The 21,092-nt window shown below is 39.0% G+C and overlaps 2 protein-coding genes and 1 pseudogene across 5 annotated transcripts in view; 2 read left to right on the top strand and 1 right to left on the bottom strand.

Annotated features, from left to right (window-relative positions):
- The window catches only part of KIAA0825 (KIAA0825 ortholog), a 410,058-nt gene extending 393,071 nt beyond the window's left edge, over window positions 1-16,987 (bottom strand). For all 4 annotated transcript variants that reach the window (XM_059175470.1, XM_059175467.1, XM_059175469.1 and 1 more), the window contains exon 1: window positions 16,861-16,987. The gene's annotated coding sequence lies outside the window, so the exon portion shown is untranslated. The remainder of the gene's footprint in view (window positions 1-16,860) is intronic.
- Window positions 4,640-5,701, top strand: LOC131831176 (MARCKS-related protein-like; annotated as a pseudogene).
- Window positions 16,988-17,008: 21 nt separating the features above from the next.
- The window catches only part of SLF1 (SMC5-SMC6 complex localization factor 1), an 87,259-nt gene continuing 83,175 nt past the window's right edge, over window positions 17,009-21,092 (top strand). The window contains exon 1 of the mRNA XM_059175471.1: window positions 17,009-17,131. The gene's annotated coding sequence lies outside the window, so the exon portion shown is untranslated. The remainder of the gene's footprint in view (window positions 17,132-21,092) is intronic.

The raw sequence follows: 21,092 nt of genomic DNA on the forward strand, positions 1-21,092 counted from the left end.
TCTTGAAACTGTCCCAAAAAATAGAGATGAAAGGAAAACTTTCAAACTCATTTTATGAGGCCAGAATTACCTTGAACCCAAAACCAGACAAAGATCCCATCAAAAAGGAGAATTACAGACCAATATCCCTGATGAACATGGATGCAAAAATTCTTACAAAAATACTAGCCAATAGGATCCAACAGTACATTCAAAAGATTATTCACCATGACAAACTGGGTTTTATTCCTGAGCTGCAAGATTGGTTCAACATCCATAAATCAATCAATGTGATACAATACATTAATAAAATAAAGAACTAGAACCATATGACAAAGTACACCATCCTTTTTTGATCAAAACTCTTCAGAGTTTAGGCATAGAGGGTACACACCTCAGTATCATCAAAGCCATCTATGAAAAACCCACAGTGAATATCATCCTTAATGGGGAAAATCTGAGAGCTTTTCCCTTAAGGTCAGGAACATGGCAGGGATGTCAACTATCACCACTGCTATTCAACATAGTACTAAAAGTACTAGAAGTACTAGCCTCAGCAAACAGACAACAAAAAGAAATTAAAGGCATCCAAATTGGCAAACTCTTACCCTTTGCAGATGATATGATACTTTATGTGGAAAACTCAAGAGACTCTACTCTAAAACTGCTAGATCTCATACAGGAATTCAGTAAAGTGTCAGGATATAAAATCAATGCCCAGAAATCAGTTGCATTTCTATACACCAACAGCAAGAAAGAAGAGAGAGAAATTAAGGAGTTGATCCCATTTATAATTGCTCCCAAAACCATAAGATACCTAGGAATAAACCTAATCAAAGAGGCAAAGAATCTGTACTCAGAAAACTATAAAGTACACATCAAAGAAAATGAGGAAGACAAAAACAAATAGAAGAGTGTTCCATGCTCATGGACTGGAAGAACAAATATTGTGAAAATGTCTATGCTACCTAAAGCAATCTATACATTTCATGTAACCCTATCAATTACCATCAATTTTTTTCTAAGAAATGGAACAAATAATCCTAAAATTTATATGAAATCAGAAAAAAACCCAAATAGCCAGAGGAATGTTGAAAAAGAAAGCCAAAGTTGGTGGCATCACAATTCCAGACTTCAAGCTCTATGACAAAGCAGTCATCATCAAAACAGTATGGTACTGACATAACAACAGACACACAGATCAATCAAAAAGAATAGAGAGTCCAAAAATAGACCCTCAACTCTATGGTCAACTAATCTTGGACAAAGCAGGAAAGAATCTTCAATGGAAAAAAGATAGTTTTCTTTAACAAATGGTGTTGGGAAAATTGGACAGCCACATGCAGAAGAATGAAATTGGACCATTTCCTTACACCACACACAAACGTAGACTGAAAATGGATGAGAGACCTCAATGTGAGTCAGGAATCTGTCAAAATCCTTGAACACAGGCAGCAACCTCTTTGACCTCAGCTGCAGCAACTTCTTCCTAGAAACATCGCCAAAGGCAAGGGAAACAAAGGCAAAAATGAACTATTGGGACTTCATCAAAATAAAGAGGTTTTGCACAGTGAAGGAAAGAGCCAACAAAACCAAAAGACAATTGACAGAATGGGAGAAGATATATGCAAATGACATATCAGATAAAGGGCTAGTATCCAAAATCTATAAAGATTTCATCAAACTCAACACCCAAAGAACAAATAATCCAATCAAGAAATGGGCAGAAGGGGGCGCCTGGGTGGCTCAGTGGGTTAAAGCCTTTGCTCTTGGCTCAGCTCATGATCCCAGGGTCCTGGGATCCAGCCCCATATCCAGCTCTCTGCTCAGCAGGGAGCCTGCATCCTCCTCTCTCTGCCTGCTTCTATGCCTACTTGTGATCTCCGTCTGTCAAATAAATAAATAAAATCTTAAAAAAAAAATTTAAAAAAAGGAGTGGACAGAAGACATGAACAAACATTTCTGCAAAGAAGACATCCAAAGGGCCAACAGACACATGAAAAAGTGCTCAATATCACTCAGCATAAGAGAAATACAAATCAAAACCACAGTGAGATACCACCCCACACCAGTCAGGAAGGGCTAAAATTAACAAGTCAAGAAATGACAGATGCTGGCGAGGATGCAGAGAAAGGGAACCCTCATACACTGTTAGTGGGAATGCAAGCTGGTGCAGCCACTCTGAAAAACAGTATGAAGGTTCCTCAAAAAGTTGAAAATAGAGGTACCCTACTACCCAGCAATCGCACTACTGGGTATTTACCCTAAAGACACAAATGTAGTGATCTGAAGGGACACATGCACCTGAATGTTTATAGCAGCAATGTTCACAATAGCCAAATTATGGAAAGAACCTAGATGTCCATCAACAGATGAATGGATAAAGAAGATGAGGTATATATACAACAATGGAATATAATGTAGCCATCCAAAAAAATGAAATCATGTCACTTGCAATGACGTGGATAGAACCAGAGAGTATTATGCTAAGTGAAATCAGTCAATCAGAAAAAGCCAATTATCATATAATCTCTCTGATATGAAGAATTTGAGAGGCAAGGCAGGCAGTCATGGAGGTAGGGAAGGAAAAAATGAAACAAGATGGGATTAGGAGGGTGACAAACCATAAGAGACTCTGAATCCCATGAAACAAATTGAGAGCTGCTGGGGGATGGGGGAGGAGGGATAGGGTAGCTGAATTACGGACATTGGGGAGGGTATGTGCTATGGTGAATGTTGTGAAATGTGTAAGCCTGATGATTCACAGACCTGTACTTCTGAGGCAAATAACACATTACATATTAATTGAAAAATCTAAAAATAAATAAATAAAATAAAATAAGCCTCAAAGAAAAAACACAGGAATCATTAAAAATATAGCAAAATGGAAAATGTACAACAAACCATACTAATAAGTATATTAAATATGAATGGTCTAAACACCTAAATCAAAAGGCAGAAATTATCAATGTAAGAGGGGCCTGGCTTGTTCAGCCTGTACAGCATGTGACTCTTCATCTCAGGGTTGTGAGTTTGAGCCCCATGTTTGATGTAGACATTACTGAAAAATAAAAAACTTAAAAAAAAATTAAAATTAGGGTCCCTGGGTGGCTAAGTCACATAAGCATCTGCCTTCAGCTCAGGTCATGATCTCAGCATACTGGGATCAAGACCTCCATCAGGCTCCCTGCTTAGCAGAGAGAAGCAGAGTCTGCTTCTCCCTCTACCCCTCACCCCCTGCTTGTGCACTCTTGCTCTCTCTCTATCTCTCTCTCTCATGCTCTCTCTCATATTCTCTCAAATAAATAAAAAATAACTTAAAAATTAAAATTAAAATAAGAAATAAATCATCAAAGTAGATAAAAAAGCAACATCCTACCATGTGTCGTCTACAAAGATGTATCTTACATTCAACGACAAAAAACAGATTCAAAATAAAAGAACTGAAAAAGGAATTCCATGCAAACAGTAGCTTTATTATAGCTAGAGTTTCTGCACTTATATTAAACAAAATAGGCTTTAAAAAATAGTATTTGAAGGGCACCAGGTTGGCTAGTTGGTAGAACATGCAACTCTTAATTTCAGGGTCATGAATTTGAGCCCCATGTTGGGCCTGGAGCCTACTTAAGAAGAATATATAAATTTGTAAAAAAATGGTATTTGAGAAAAATAGTATATTTCAAAATGATCAAAGGGTCAGTACATCAGAAAAAAATTTAATGCTTATGAATGTATATGCACCTAAAACAAAGCATCAAAATCAGTGAAGCAAAAAATGACATAACTGAAAAAAATAATAACCCATTTAGCAAGTAGAGTTGGATATTTGAATAGTCTCCTATCAAAAATTGATAGAACAGAAAATCAGCAAGAATATTAGAAAATATTGTTCACCTACTCAACATTACTCTTATATAGTCACTCAGCCAGATGGCACAATACATATTTTCTTTCAGATGTCAAAAACTATTTTCTAAAATAGACCATATACCAGGTCATAAAATAAGTCTAAATATATTTTAAATAGGACCATAAGAAGTATATTCTATGAGTACAACATAATTAGAGGGGAGCCTGGGTGGCTCAGTGGGTTAAGCCTCTGCCTTCAGCTCAGGTCATGATCCCAAGGTCCTAGGATCCAGCCCCGCATAGGGCTCTAGGCTCAGCATGGAGCCTGCTTCCCCCTCTCTCTCTGCCTGCCTCTCTACCTACTTGTGATCTCTGTCTGTTAAATAAATAAATAAAATCTTTTTGGGGAAAAAAAGAGAACATAATTAGAAATCAGTAAATGAAAGAAATCTGCAAAATCCTCAATATTTAGAAGTTAAAGAATACACTTCTAAAGAAGACAAAAAAGAAATCACAAGGAATTTTAAAAAATTTTACTGAATGATAGTCAAAACACAACATGTCACGTATTATGGGATACACAGAAAGCAGCGTATAGGGCATTCTGACGCAGAGTGGATTGGTGGGAGGCACAGTTAGTGGGTTGGCGTGGGTATCCAGAGCGGGTGCTGCTCATTTCCCACCTTCCCCAGTCCTCTCCTCCTCCGGCACAAGCTCCGCCCCTCTGGAGGCCAGGCTCACCTGGCAGAACTATTCTCTGTGTAACGGTGAGCCCAGAGTGGCTGTGGGCACCCCAGCAGAACCCCCCATCATGGGCAGCCAGAACTCCAAGGCTCCCTGAGGCAACGTGACCACCAAGGTGGCAGCAGGCGTTCCCCACCTAAGGCCAAAGGACAGGAGAATGACCAGGTGAAAAGCAAAAGAGACTTATACCCCAGGTGAAGGGTAATCTCTCCCTGTGAACAGAGCAGTTAGCCAGGGCCACTGGTGACATCATCCAGTCAGCAACCCCTAGCCAGGGTGCTGAAGTCAAGGGGGTTGCCCCCACCAAGGACACCCTGCAAAAGAAATTCTCTTTCAAGAAGCCTTTCAAGGGGGCGCCTGGGTGGCTCAGTGGGTTAAGCCGCTGCCTTCAGCTCAGGTCATGATCTCAAGATCCTGGGATCGAGTCCCGCATCCGGCTCTCTGCTCAGCAGGGAGCCTGCTTCCCTCTCTCTCTCTCCCTGCCTGCCTCTCTGCCTACTGTGATCTCGCTCTGTCAAATAAATAAATAAAATCTTTAAAAAAAAAAAAAAAAAAAAAAAAAAAAAAAAAAAAAAAAAAAAAGAAGCCTTTCAAGGGAGGCTGGGTGGCTCAATGGGTTGAGCCTCTGCTTCAGCTCAGGTCATGGTCTGGGGGTCCTGGGACTGAGCCCCACATCGGGCTCTCTGATCAGTGGGGAGCCTGCTTCCCCCTCTCTCTCTGCCTGCCTCTCTGTCTACTTGTGATCTCTCTCTCTCTGTCAAATAAATAAAATAAAATCTTAAAAAAAAAAAAGAAAGAAAGAAAGAAGAAGAAGAAGCCTTTCAAATTGAGTGCTCTGTCCTTTAAGAGAAATCTGAAGTGGGGGTGGGAGGGTGATTTGTGTGCTTCCTCACCCACAGAGGAAGAACAGGAGCAGGGGGAGATCGGTCCCTGCAGTGAAGAAGTCACAGCCCAGGAAGGGAAGGCTGTTGTCACGCATGAAAGCCAGGAGCCCCAGAACAAGGGGGTAGAGGCTAGTGTTGCCTCCAAGGGAGGGGACACAGAAGAGGTAGGGCCCCAGGATACAGAGCCGTGCACTCACTCCAGGCATAAGAGTGGCCATATAACTGCCAGGGAGCAGAAGGAGTAGCTGGGTAAGGGCAAGTGGGTGATCTCTAAGCTTCAAAGACTGTGCTGTCCTTGGGAGGTATTGCACCTGGTGTAATACCCTTTCATGGTGAAAAACACTCAACAAATTAGGAATAGAACCCACAGTTGACCTCATACTTAATGGTAAAAGGCTGAAAGCTTTGCCCTTAACATCAGGAAAAAGACAAAAGGTCCATTTTCAACTCTTCTATTCAACACTGTACATTAGGCAAGACTAAATAAAAGGCACCCAAATTTGAAGGGAAGAAGTAAAAATATTTTCATTTATAGATGACATGATCTCATATGTACAAAACTCTAAGAAATTCTTTTTAAAAAAATCCAAAATACTGGAGTTAAATGCATTTAACAAAGTTCGTAAAACATCAGATTAATAAACAAAAATCAATTTTTTTTCTCTATGCTAGCACTGAAGTGAACTGAATTTGAAAAAGTTAGGAAAACAATTTCATTTACAACAATATCAAGTAGAATAAAATAGTTTGGAAAAATTTAGCAAAAGGGGTGCAAGAAAACCTCATTTCAAAAACTTGACATAGACCTAAATAAATGAAAAGTCCATGTCTTATGGACTGAAAGATAGAATAATGTTAAAGCGGCAAAACCTCCTAAATCAACGTACAGAATGAATGCATTCCCTATCAAAATCTCAGCTGCTTATTTTGCAAAAATTAACAAACTGGTCTTAAAATTCAGATGGAAATGCCTGGGACCCAGAATAGCAAAAACAGTCTTGAAAAAGAACAAAGAGAAGTCACATTTCCCAATTTTCCAAGCTTACCATAGAGCTTCATAATCAAGACTTAAGGAGAGACATATAATGAATGGAATAGAATTTATAGTCCAGTATTAAACCCCTGCATGTCCAGTTGACTTTTTATGAGAATTTCAAGAAAATTCAATAGGAAAAGGTAAGTCTTTTCAAGAAATGTTGGTGAGACAACTAAATACCAACATCCAAAAGAACTTTCAGACTCTTTGATCACGAGGTATACAAAAATTAACTCAAAATTGACCAAACACCTAAATATAAGCACTGAAGAACAGAAAATTTTTAAAAGAAATCACCGGTAAAACTCTCCTTGATCTTAGGTTATGCAATAGTTTCTTAAATAAAACACCAAAAGCAGAATCAACAAAAGAAAAAAAAAAACAGGTAAATTGGATTTTATAAAAATTAAAACTCTGTGCTTCAAAGGACACCATCAATAAAGTGAAACAATAATCTGTAGAATGGGAGAAAATGTTTGCAAATCAAATATTTGACAAGGGAATAGTATCCCAGGACGTATAAAGAACTATTATAGCTCAACAATAAAATGACAAGTAATTTAATTTAAAAAAGGCAAAGGATTTGAACAGACATTTCTCCAAGGATAGAAAAATGGCCAGTAAGTAAGTTAAATGATGCTCACCATTATTAGCTAAAAGTAAATTGAGACCACAAAAGATACCACTTCACAACTCACTAGAATGGCTATAATCAAAAGAAAGAAAATAACAAGTATTGGGGAAGATGTAGAGAAACTAAAACCCTCATAATCTGCTAGTGAGAAAGTAAACATCTCTCCCTCATCCTGTCCGTGGGAATATTTCCTTAACAGCAATTTGAATTTTGTAATTATTTTTGTAATATCTCCCGTTAGACTGAAAGCACATGAAAACTCTGTACTTCACTTAAGTGTACTAGTTAGGGCACCAGTCATTCTGTGCTATCTGTAATCACTGATTTGCTTACAACTCCCAACCCACTAAAGTGAATCTCTTTTTTAAGATTTTGTTTGAGAGGAGCACCTGGGTGGCTCAGTGGGTTAAAGCCTCTGCCTTCGGCTCAGGTCATGGTCCCAGGGTTCTGGGATTAAGCCCTACATCAAGCTCTCTGCTCAGTGGGAAGCCTGCTTCCCTCTTTCTCTGCCTGTCTCTCTGCCTACTTGTGATCTCTTTCTGTTAAATAAATAAATAAAATCTTTAAAAAAAAAATTTTTTTTGTTTGAGAGAGAGAAAGTACCGGCGAGTATGTGTGTGCTTGCATGAGTGAGGGGGAGGAACAGAGGGAGAGAATCTTTAAACCGACTCCCTGGTGTGTGTATGTGGCGGGGGTGGGGGGGGCGTGCACTGGATGCTATGACCCATGAGATCATGGCCTAGCTGAAGCCAAGAGTCCAACGCTTAACCGACTGAGGCACCCAGGTGCCCTTAAACTGAATCTTTGTAAGATCAGACTGTGCCATCTTAATTTTTGCATCTTAGTACCAAATCAAGTGGTATACAAAGGAAGCACAAAACAGAAGCTAAAGTGATGCTAAAGTGTGGTACACAGATTTTTGATGGAGTCCCAGTATTCTTTCATGGGATTCAAAAGTTCAAAACTGTTTTCATAATAATACGACATATGCCATTCACTAGGTTTGACATTTGTACTAATCATGCAAAAGCAATGATGCCCAGGCCCAGACTGCAGTCCGCAAACTGTGTTAGTTGTATGTTTTCTATTGCTGTTATAATTGCTTCCCACAAATTTACTGTCAGAAAACCACAGAAATACATTATCTTACAGTTCTCTAGGTTAGAAGTCGTAAAATGGGTCTCAGCAGGCTAAAAGGCAATGGTCAGGAAAGTTGCATTCCTTTCGGGAAGCTCTGAAGAGGATGCACTGTTTCCTTGCATTTGTAGCTTTTAGAAGCTGCTCTCATTCCTTGGCTCATGGCCCACTTCCTTCATTTTCTATTTAGCTCTGTGGGTTGAGTCCTTTTCATATTGGATTACTCTGAATTCCTCTTCAGCCTCCTTCTTCCACTTTTGAGAACCATTGTGATTACACTGGACCGATTTGGATAATCCAGGATAATCTCAATATTTTAAGGTAAACTGATTAGCATCTTAAATTCAGTGTAAAATTGTGCTATAACCTAACATAGTCACAGGTTCCAGGGATCAGGATGTAAGCATCTGGGGGCAGGGGGTACATTATCCTGCTTACCACTGTCATATTTTTTCACAGCTACAATAAAAAGCAAAGCCAGGCTTACTTAGCAATGTCTTCAATGAGGCAGTAAAAATTAGTAACGTTATTAGATCAATCTTTGAGTACACCACACATTTTTTTCAAAATTAACCAATTTGAGCTCTCACTTCAAGGAAAACTTTAGATAGCATTTGTTGCCAATGATGAAATTAGAGTTTTTAAAGCAAAAGTAAGAAGTCTGGAAAATTCACATACTGTGAGATGGACAGATTCCTAGTATTTTTAAATTTTCCTGATGAGACTGCAGATAATATCAATAGGATTTTTTGATAACATAATGAAATGCATTAAGATTTGGAAGATCAGCTTACCTCAATGAATCACTATTTGCACATGGCCAGTGCATTATATAACAAAAATCACATGACTATAAAAGAGTCATTAAAAATGCAAGATGGACCAAGGACATTTTATTTATTTTTTTTAATTTTATTTATTTTATTTTATTTTTTTTAAGATTTTATTTATTTATTTGACAGAGAGAAATCACAAGTAGATGGAGAGGCAGGCAGAGAGAGAGAGGGAAGCAGGCTCCCTGCTAAGCAGAGAGCCCGATGCGGGACTGGATCCCAGGACCCCGAGATCATGACCTGAGCCGAAGGCAGCGGCTTAACCCACTGAGCCACCCAAGCGCCCCAGACCAAGGACATTTTAAAGTTACAGATTACAAAAAGTTCAGTGATAGGGCTTCAGATATCACATTGTAATGCAACTTTAAGAAACCACCACTTAGTAAATTTAGGTATAGGATCAAAGAAAAACATTCCACAATTATCTGAAAAGGCCACTAAAATATTCCTTTCTTTTCCAACTGCAAGTCTGTATAAGGTTGGATTTTGTTCACTTACTTCAACTCAAAACAACATATCACAACAGTGTGAATAGAATAGCAGATATGAGAATTCAGCTCTTTTCTTTAAGCCAGACATTAAAGACAATGCAAAAAACATGGAATGATGTCACTCTTCCACAAAAACTTTCTTTGGGAAAATATTATCAATTTTTAAAAAATGCTCTATATGTTAACACATAAGGCTTTATTTATTTGAATTACTTTTTAAAAAGTTAATTTTAATTTATAATATAATATATATAATAATATATATATAATATAATATAATAAAGGTAAGTAGAATTACATACATAAAAACTCTTTGAGGTCAATAGTAATTTTTAAGAGTGTAAAAGCCTCCTAAACTAAAAGTTTGAGAACTTCTGAGGAATAAATGATAAAGTCCCAAAAAGGTCATGATCAGATAAAAGTTCATCAAAGGAATAAGCTTAGGCAGCCTCATTGATACCAGGGTAGAGAACGTCCCGTAAGAAGAGGGCATGGAAGGGGGGCTCCATATACAAAGAGCTCCAAACTCTTTTCCAGTCAAATCTGTGATTAGCAGACAGAGTTCATCCCTGAGGAGCTAAATAGCCCACAGGCATTTTTGAGAGCAGTTATGAATAGAAAATGAAATAACTGATGCTTTACCAAATTACAAAGGAATAAATCATCACCTGGATTATACAACAAATTTCCATTTAAAAATATTATTTAGTGAACTGAAGTCTAAAAAAACAAGGAACATGGGTAAAGAATGTCATGACAATGAAATAAAAAATAATATTCACTGGTATTAGTAAAAACTAAGACTTCTTCAGTAGAATGCACCTCAAAATAGCTCGTATCACTCCTCAGTCTAAATTAGGTAAACTTCAGACTTACACTGTTGGATTAGCTGCGTTCCCCAAAAGGAAATGGAAAGTAATTTCAGGTGATATGGGCATGGATGCTAACTGCTAGACACAACTTCAGCTGTACAACCTCTGAATGGTCAAGGTCAGAGAAGAGCCTTTTCAGTAAATCTTAGCAAGCGAATAACGTAAGTGACAGAAAAGGATGGCCATATTAACCAACTAGAAAATAGAGTAATTATATCCCCTACATAGAGCAAACAGTAAGTCTTTTCTTGGAAGTATGATGAAAAAGAGCCCTAAATTTAGATTCTTAAGACCTTTTGGCTCAAGACATGAGTTATCTGGGCAAGTTAAAATACCTCTTTAATCTTCATTTCCTCATGGAGGGTATGAAAGTTAGTCTAAATCTCTTGCTTTAAAATTCGACTCTAATTTACGGTAACAAACACATTTTATATTCAAGTCCTAAAGCCACTTTATATCTAAAGTAAAAATGCAGGCTAGTAGTCCCCAAATTGATGGATTTTAACCTGCCATTTGAAAAGCACCGAATTGACTGATGTCTAGAGTTGCTTATTAAGAACAACAAAAGAGTGTAGAGGTGACCTAGTAAAGCATAATATCACGATCTTTTTAACCAAAGAAGTATCTTTGGAAAGGAAGAAAAATGGATATTCAGATTTGGGCTAATGTCTAAACTATGGACATTAACATTACACAGGTTTTGGGGATTTTGTATTTACTGGCTACCTGAATTTAGAAATGTAAATAGCATATTGTTTACCTCATGTCAAAACATCAGTTGCTTAGGTAATGTTTTATTTCTAACTGTTATTTGGAACTTTTGATTGCTTAGCTGCTCTCTGGCTAACAAAAGAATACTACAAAATACAAGAAGTTGTTCATCTGAGAACATGTGCCTCTGAGACTGTACCTTTCTTAGAAGTTGGGGCAAACAGTTACCGTCTAGAGTTGAAATTTAAACACAGAATGTTAGCATGTGACAACTACTAGTTATTTTTACTAACAGCTAACATTATATTGAGCACTGTGGAAGCATGGGATTCCTCTAACAGATGATTTTGGGACACATATTCCCCATTGGCCCACTGAAGCATTTCTCCAATGGTGTGGCAGTTTGATATTCTTTTCACTTTCTTTCCATCTCTCCCTTTCTCCTTTCCTGCTCTTCTTCACAGGTTGTCTGACCTGCCTTGAGGCCTGGAGGCACTTCATCCTGCTCTTGCTCCCTTCTCTTTAATCCTTCACAGGCCTTTTCCCCAGTAAGCATCTAGCACATCTAATCCCCTCTTAGTATCTGCTTCTCTGGGAACCTGAGTCAACAAAGAAAGCATTTACAAGTCCAACCACTTTATTAAACTGTATGCATCATTATTTAATCTTCACACAAGGCTTATGAACACCTTATTACTATTTCCATTTTACAAATAAGGAAACAAACACTAAGAGCAAAAAGTAACTTTCCCAGAGTCACACAACTAGTGACAGACCTAGGATTTGAACTGTTTGACTTCACAGTTGGAGCCCCAGACTTTATTTTGTTTCTTTTAAGTAGGATCTATACCCAGTGTGGAGCCCAACCCAGGGCTCAAAATCAGGACCCTAAGATCAAGTTCTGAGCTAAAATCAAGAGTTGGACACTTAATCGACTGAGCCACTTAGGTGTCCCCCACCTTATTTTAAAGCAATTAGGTTATATTAAATCACAACAAAACTAGACAAATCCCTAATAACATTTTTCTGATGTCTGTGTGCTTTCACACACTATCACACTTAATTCTAATACATTTGTAAAGTTGATATTACCACTTGACAAATGAACAAATTGGGGCTCAAAGAACGTAAGTAACTCTTCCTAGAACATATGTAAGTCCATGAATTTGAGCTTATATGCGTGTCTTCTCTGAATTCAGGTACTTCACATTATACTGCTTTCCCTAATTAATCAAAATCACACTGTCTTTTGTCTGTTAGTTTTAGCTAATTTTCTTGAGGATGTTATTCAGCAAAGAATCCACCAAATGATTTAAACAGCTAGGTGTGTTTCATAGACGTACACATTACAGATGCACTATTAGCAATTTATTTCCTGAGCTACCTCTCTCCTTATCTACTTGTTCTTTAACCAAAATTTATAAGGAAGTAGCTGGAGCACTGTTTCAAAACCTGTCTCCAATAACATATCAGCAGTTGAGCCTGGGAGGCAGTGTTCTTTTCATACTTCCAGAGGCTTTTTAGTATTACTATGCTGATTTTTACCTTTATCCTTAATTCAACTGTAGTCTTTCCACTGTACCACTCAAACACTTTCCTTAACCAGAATCACCTGATGTGATGAGGTGAGTCAGAAGTCTGCAGATTCATCACTTCTAATGATTAATTCCTGGTTGTTCCCCAGCCTCTAAAAAGGAACAACAGCCTCGCAGTAGTGGGCAGTCAGAGCCGGAGGTCTGAAGTAACTCAGCGCTGTTCTCAAAAACTGAAAGGCAGGTGAGGCGTTTGTTTGTTTGTTTTGGTGGTGTTGTTTGCTTTTTTTTTCTCTGTAGAGAAGGCACGTGGAAGATATTTCCAGAAGGGGCAATACTGGTAATCTGGGCACCAGCAGGTCAGGAAGAGGAGACCCAGGACTGACCCCGTCATGGAGGTCCTGGAGCCACTTGTGGGAAGAGAAAGCCAAATGCCCCCTACCCAATCCATGGTTTCACTTCAGATGGGGAAAGTGGTGCTTAGAGAGGGGCAGGTAGCTGCTCAGAGTCACAGAAAGGGACAGGAGCCATGGAGAAAACAAGAGGACCTTATAGCCTAAGAGAATCCCCACCCCCAGCCAAACCAAAACCCTAGCGCCATCTCTACTAGGTGTCAGTGCCCAGCCCCCACCTTATCAGAACAAGGTGTTTATAAACCAATCTCCCACTTCTCAATGTGACTCCACGTCCTCTCAGAGTGGAGCCCCAGAAATAGGAAGCTAGATGGCCCCTCAGGGTCCTCTCCTACTTTTGACTGGGCCTGAACCCTGAGTCACAGGCGTCCATTCAGTAGGAAGGAAAGGATTGCTCCCTAATCAGATGAACAGACTAGGGGAGGGCCAGTAGGCAAGTGCTGGGCCATCGCTGGAGTAGAATCATGGGCAATTTTTCACTCCTTTTTCCTTTTAGCTTTATGTATATTCTCAAATTTTTAATCCATAACACCTTTGGGGTTAGATTCTATAAGGTCCCTTCCAGCTATAAAATCCTCTGACTTTAGCTGACTCTCAAGTATTAGTCAATATTTGAGAAATGATCCTCAGAAAAAAAATTTCCCTGAGTATACACGCAATTAGATGAACCAGGATTAAAATTCAATTGGAGGCAGTATAGCAGAGTGATTATGATAGTGGCCTCTGAAGTGAACAATGGTTGACATCACAGCTCTGGCAATTAATGACTGGTAACAGAACGATTTACAAAGTGTATCTTTTCTCATCTGTAAAATGAGGATAATAATACTTACCCTATAGTTCTGTGAGGATAAAATATAACACTACATAGCAAAGAGTAAGCAATAATCAATACTAGGTATTCTCTTATCTCTTATTTCATTGTCTAGTTTTCTTTGCAGGTGACCACATGCCATTTTATGGATGACTATAGAGTGGACATTACATTTCAGCATCAAAGTGAGTAACGATAAATAAGTATGCATTGATTTATATGGTAAAACCCTTTTTAAAAAATGCATGTACAAATACTTCTCTATGGGTAAATAACGTTTTGAAAAGTAATCATCAGTCCTTCAGTTAATGTTTATTGAGCCCCTAATATATGCCAGACACCGAGCTAAATGCTAGATATGAGATAATGGACAAAACAGATACAATCTCCATCTTCATAAGCACTGAAATTTGATTGAAAGCAAAACATCCCTGAGATCTACCTATGGGATAGGTAAAGCAAATATCTTTCAGATAGTGAAGTTGATAAATCTGTAAAAAAAAAAAATTAAAAAAGCACATCGGTCTTTGAGACTAGCTATATATAATATACTTGTGTCTATACAAGATACTCTTTATAAATTGTTATTTATAATACACAAATAGTATGATTTTAATGAACTTTTATTCTCATTTATTCTCAGGCAAAATAATTCCCTGACAATTAGGCTATTTCTATTTCTCCACATAAAATAGAATACTGAAATGGGTATGTTTAATTAAGAAGACCCCCTTAAAACGTGTGATAAGCACCATCTGCCTGAGGGTTACAAGAATAAAATATAACAGTTTTGCTAATAACCAGTAAATAATAATTCCTTACAGGCATTATGAAGTTCAATTTTTATTAAGTTTGTTCTCATTCACTCATTTTTTTCTTTCTCTCCATACACATCATACACGTGTGTGTGTGTCCTCATGTGCGTGCAAAGCTGACTAAGAGACCTCTGATATTCTGGACTTAGTCACCTATATACACTGATGGTCCTGTGATTATTTTTATTTGTTTGAGTAATGATGATAAAACTGGCCAAGAAAAATTGGATTACTCATATGTCAAACTTACCCTGGTAATATCTTAAATAGTTCTCACATTCCTTAATTCTTAAGACATTAACTTAAGGAATTCCTTAACTCATTAACACATCCCTAAAATTACTAACTCAAGTTTTGCTATACATTTGACTTTTGAATGTGACATATTACCTATCCAGTTTCACCTGTGTGAAAAGAATGATTCATGTTAGGGATATTTATGAGTATAAAGAACAGTAAAAAGAGCCAAAGTTTGGAGTCCGGCCGACTGTGTTCAAATCTCAGTGGTGGCAGTTATATAATTTGTTAAAATATCTTTCAGTCTCAGTGCTGTCTTTGAGTCTCAGTACAAAATGTTTGGAAAATAGGGGTAACGTGATTTTTCTTATAGGACAGTAGTAACTTTAAGGAATGTAAAGTGTCTGGAAAACTGCAGCTATATTTGTGGTATTAGTTGTTGGCTGTGTTAATTTGAAAGACCAAGAATCAAGAGCAAGAATAAAAAAACAAACAAAACACACACATACACACACACACACACACAAAAACCCTGTCTCCCTTAAATTATTTCTAATCCTTTCAATGAGAGAAATAACACAAGATTAAATGAACATGGCAAAATTGGGACCAAAGGAGATTATAAAAGTGGCTGAACTATTATCCAACAAGATTAGAGTATCAATGTGCTGTCCTCAATATGCTTGCATTACTCAAAAGGTAACAAGGAACTGGACTAATGCCTCAGGGGCTTTAAACTGAACACACTCCAATTTTCTTCATGGTACAGTAATTTCGAGAACTCGTCTGGAACTGGCTTTTTGGGGATGGAAATGAGTTGCCTTTGAAGGGGACAGTGATGATTTAAATACAAGGTGGAGTGGGAACACCACCTGAAGAAACTGCATTACATAAGAGAAATAGCCACGGTTTCCTACATCGCTTAAATCTTCGTTTGAAAGAACACATTTTCTCACATTATTCCTCCATCCAAACCAATATTCTCCATAAAAGTATTGTGGTTACCTAAGGCCTTCCTCCCAAATTCTCCTGAATCCTTCATTAGCTAGGAAACCTGGAGCAGAGCACGAGCACTCGTTCTGAAAGTACACCTACTTCTTTTTTTTTTTAAGATTTTATTTATTTATCGGGGGCGGGGGGAGAGCGAGCACAGGCAGACAGAATGGCAGGCAGAGGCAGGGGGGAGAAGCAGGCTCCCCACCGAGCAAGGAGCCCGATGTGGGACTCGATCCCAGTGTCTTGGGATCATGACCTGAGCCGAAGGCAGCTGCTTAACCAACTGAGCCACCCAGTCGTCCCTGAAAGCACATCTACTTCTTGACCACAGGTTTCCAAAAGCTAAAACGTGTACGTAAAGCCCATTAGCTCAGGTAGTGAGGAAAACAAAGCCCCTTCTTACCCAATTCAAAGAGCGGCGGGAACGTTTAATTCTAAACATGAACGACTCCCTCATCCCACGTCCGAAATGTTTGTAAAAGGTGCGACCCAGGTCCATGGAAACAGTACTCAGGAGAAGGATGGTAAAGTAGCTCTCGGGAATCAAGAATGACTGAACCCTGCCGATGGGAGAGTCATGACACTCCTCGAACACTGGAAAAAGACTCGGTACTACAAGTCGCGGTATACGTGGTCTTCGCCTCACTTGGGGATCGGACGTCGAGTTCCAAGTTGGAGACGGACAATGCTAGTGCAGAAGGCGGTAAGCCGGAATCCCAGGGCCTTTTCCAGCAGCAGAGGGTCAAGAGCCATAGGGCTTGATGCAGACTCCTCCCGGTTCAACCCTCTCCCGCTCACTTCTTGGTCCGGCCAAGATGCTACACGGCGCCCCGACCGGCCGGAAATATCAGGCCCAAGAGGCAACTGTAGAAAAATCACTTACCAGTCTTCCAAGTCTGGCGCAGATCTGCAGGAGCCTGGCCCGCCCGCCAGAATCCAACCAGGCACCCGCTCAGACCACCCTGACGACGGCTCGAGAGCGTCACTGACAACCACCCGGAAATGGTCCAATAGCTTCCGGGGCCGCCTAGCGCGCGGCGGGAAATTATTTCCCAGAGCCCGGATTAGTGAGGCTGCGAGTGCTGCAGCGGCAGTCGTCTCCCCAGTCACCACCGCCACCCGAGGGAAGCATCCCAGACTCTCCAGCAGGGAAGGTAAAGGGCCTCAGCTTGGTAGACAACAGTGTACCCTGACTCTCTGGGGTTGTTTCCTCCATGCCCCCAAAGTTTCTGCGGCTCCCGGTTTTGAGATTGGGAAAGGGTTGGGGTTGAGCGCCGGCGGTGCCCGCTTCTCCTGCCTTCTCAGCCACCGTTCGTTCCCACTGGCCCGGACTAGCTGAGCTCTGCGCCCGCGTTGGTGGGCTGCGGTCGCAGACCCCGCCCCGCCCCGCCCTCGCCGCGGCTGGGACCGCCGCCGAGCGTCTCTGCAGTGCGGGCTTGAGCGGCTTCCCCCGCCTCCTGTTTGCGCAGCTCCGCAGGTCGATCTCCTGCCAGGAAGACGCTAGGCCACCCGCGTCTCCCGTTTCCATAGAACCGAGTGGGACGTCTCTCGCGGAGTCTCTTGGCTGCTTTACATAATTTAGCGTCAGTGCAGGTGGCTGGGATCCCCCAGGCCCACCTACCAGTGACGGGGAATATAGTGTTATTCTTTTCTCCCTAGCAGATTTTTTTTTGTTGTTGTTTTAAACATACCCAAGTGGTAATGGTTATATCTCTGCGGCTACTGTATGCCTTTTAACATAAACACACTCTTTTCCTTAAAGAAGGGTGTATGCTCCTGGGGCTTATAATGTACCAGCTGCCTGAAGGCAGGGAACAAGACTGATTATCCTGAGATTTCTTCCGTTTCCAAAGCCTCTGATTAAGTATTGAAAAAAAAAAAATTGATTTGTCACGGATACTCCCATCAGGATTTGACCCAGAAATGAGATGGAGCTTGGTTTTGGAAGCGACAAACTCTTTTTTTAGACGAGTGACTATCCTATCCCTACTCCCCAGTTTTTTTTTTTCGCTGAGACCTTAAGAGTGAAAATTTAAACAATTTACAGCATGCGTATCTTATGACAGAATGCCTTTAGAACTTTTTGGTTTATGTCGCTATGTTATGCCTCAGTTCCTAGAAGTATCTATTGATATGCAAGATTTTCCCGTTTTAGGGAACATTGCAGGTGTTTGGTACATAAGTTGAGTGTTGGGGTGGATTTTTATAAGGGAATTAATTTGATTATTTTTAACTTAAAGAGAATTCTTAATTTAAATGAGCCAGGATGTTTTAAATACTTGAATGTATAAGTTGTGGAGATAGCCTTAGATAATACAAATGAGCCCTCTTTAGATCTGATTTACATTTTCTAAATCCCTATTTTTTTCCACCTTACTGACTTGGGTTCAGTTGTATGATTTAATATTTTCTTGCTTCCTTAGAGTAGAAAGCATAAATCATGTGAAACAGCCATTGAAACTGTGGTTAAAGGTGGTTACTTTTCATAAACAAAATTCATAAACAAAATTAGATAACATAGATTTCATAACAGTATGCACAGTCTTAGTGAACACTGAAAACAATTTTTTTTGGAAACCAATAGTACAGCATTATTAACTAGGCAGTTTTTCTGATTAATTATTCTAAGATAGTCTTTTCAGTGTTTAAACAATAATTGTTTATAGATAATGTTCATAGACTGAATAATAAAATCTAAAGAAAGTGAAGAACCCTGTTTCTCAATAATATAACTATAATGGAATATTACGTGACTCTTACTCTCCAAAAACATGTTAATGGAGAAGGTATGCTGCACAATGTAGTATGTACTATTTTTAATCTGAGGACATGTTACTGCTTTTTTTTTTTTTAAGACTATTTATTTATTTATTTGACAGAGAGAGATCACAAGTAGGCAGAGAGGCAGGCAGAGAGAGAGAGAGGAGGAAGCAGGCTCCCTGCTGAGCAGAGAGCCCCATGTGGGGACCCCGGGATCCCAGGATCATGACCTGAGCCGAAGGCAGAGGCTTTAATCCACTGAGCCACCCAGGCGCCCCTATCACTGAAAGTTTTAAGTTAACTTGGTTTTTACTTTCTTTATATTGAAATTACTTTGATGTAGGCTGTTTTGTTACTCTTGATGAAGTCCATATGAATTAGTCTAATGAGTAATTCATACAAGATGCATTTTGAGGGGAAAACAATGAAAATTTCCTTTTTTTCATAAGAAATGGCAGTCTTAAGATAAATCTTAGAAATACTTTGAAATTTTAGACATTAGTTAATTTTATAATGATGTTTAGATATTTTCAGTAATACTGCTTTTCTAAATATCTCCTCACCCTCATAGTAGATCCCTTTACCCGCAGTTTATTTTTCTCTTGCACTAGCTAAAAATAGATTACTTAGTAAAATTATAATATGGTTAAAAATATTAGACTAAATTCTGAAATTTAAGACAAAGTGATATCATAGAAAAGGCATGTAACTTTTGCAGAAACAGGTCTTTGCACTGAACCTTGATTTCACTATTTTGCTAGCTATGTTTCCTTGAGCTAGTTTCTTAATAGCTAAGATTCCCCAGTATCCTCATCTGTATAAGAAGGGTAAACAGCACTTAAATTGTCTCTAAGGAAGCAAACTAACATGTATGCCTAGACTATAGTGGGTCCTCAATAGAAGTGAAATCCTGCTTTTTCAACCTTACATTCTTATGCTCCTACGAAGTAGTTAAGTAATACAGAGTTCCTAATACAAACTTAAAGCAGATTTGACTTTCATCCCCTTTGGCTAACCAACATAGACTGTCTAGCCAGCCATTCTTTTAAGGGACCCTTTGTCCATAAAAGTAGCATCTCGAGTTCAGCCTGTTCATTGTATGTTCCTGCATAGATTGAACGCTTCCATAAGTGTCTTAGCCTGTGTCATTTTTTCCTTACCACAAGTCACTTGGCTGCAACTGCTCCATTTCCTTCCTCTGCTCAAAGAGACTGAGCATGACTGCTCCTTCCCCAAACAAATAATGCCACTGAAGTAAGAGCATCCCGCAGGTCTCTCCACTGGAGACCTCAATCAAATAACTACACACACACACACACACACAGAGGGAGACGCATACACACATATTCCGTGTTTTTCAAGGATGAGGCAGGAAACGGACACTACATCTTTAAGAAAAAAATTCCAAAGTCCAGCTGAATGAAATTAAGTCAAAGGCCTAATTTGGCTCCTAGGCCAGGAGGGTACGGAATTCCTAAACTCCACCTGCTGTTTCAGCATTCAGAGCCCCCAGTTTACTCGATATGAATATGGTGATTTGTATCTACCTTTTGCAATATTGGGTAAAACAGTGATCCAACACTTTGACCCTTTCACTAATTTACTTTCCCATTTAAATGCTTTAGATAAGAGAAACCATGAAAATCTTAAAATCCTTGAATTCAAAGCAGCAATATTGATTGTATTTAAGGGTTGATACATCTTTTTGATAAAAGGGAATTATTAAAGGTGATTTTCTTTAGATTTAAAATCAAAGTAGGAGTAGGCTTAAAATCAAAATAGTTCACTAGCATAACATTAGAAACCATTAGTTTTCAACCTAGTGACCTTGAAAAAATGAAGAATATTCACTGGAATGGAAAAATGATCACAGTGTAATTTTAAATAAAATTAAGATACAGAACTATATAATAACGTCAATTTTGTGATATGTTTTTTCACACACATACATAAAATGTTTAGGTCATACCCCTCCCCCTGCCCCCAGATGTTAACAGTGGTATTAATGGGCATGGGGATTACAGGTGATTTTAATCTTTCTATATACTTAGTAGTATTTTTAAAAATTTCTATAATCATGGATTAATTGCAATTGACAGTAAAAGTTACTTTTACGGATATTTTTAGTTCTTAAGTGCAAATGAATAATTTTTTCAATAAATCCTTTATTTATCTTAGTTATCAGCATACAACTTATAGGGTGCATTATGTTTTCAAAGTCCTGTGAAGCCCTATGGCTGATCATAAAATCACTTGTAATACAGAGTAGCATTTCCTACCACAAACCTTGTTAAGCATCCCTGCGCCTGTTTATTGCAGCAGTTTCTTCTTGCAGTCAGCTGTTTGACCCTGTTC

This window comes from Mustela lutreola, chromosome 5, assembly GCF_030435805.1.
Source record: "Mustela lutreola isolate mMusLut2 chromosome 5, mMusLut2.pri, whole genome shotgun sequence".
In the NCBI taxonomy this organism is placed as follows: Eukaryota; Metazoa; Chordata; class Mammalia; order Carnivora; family Mustelidae; genus Mustela; species Mustela lutreola.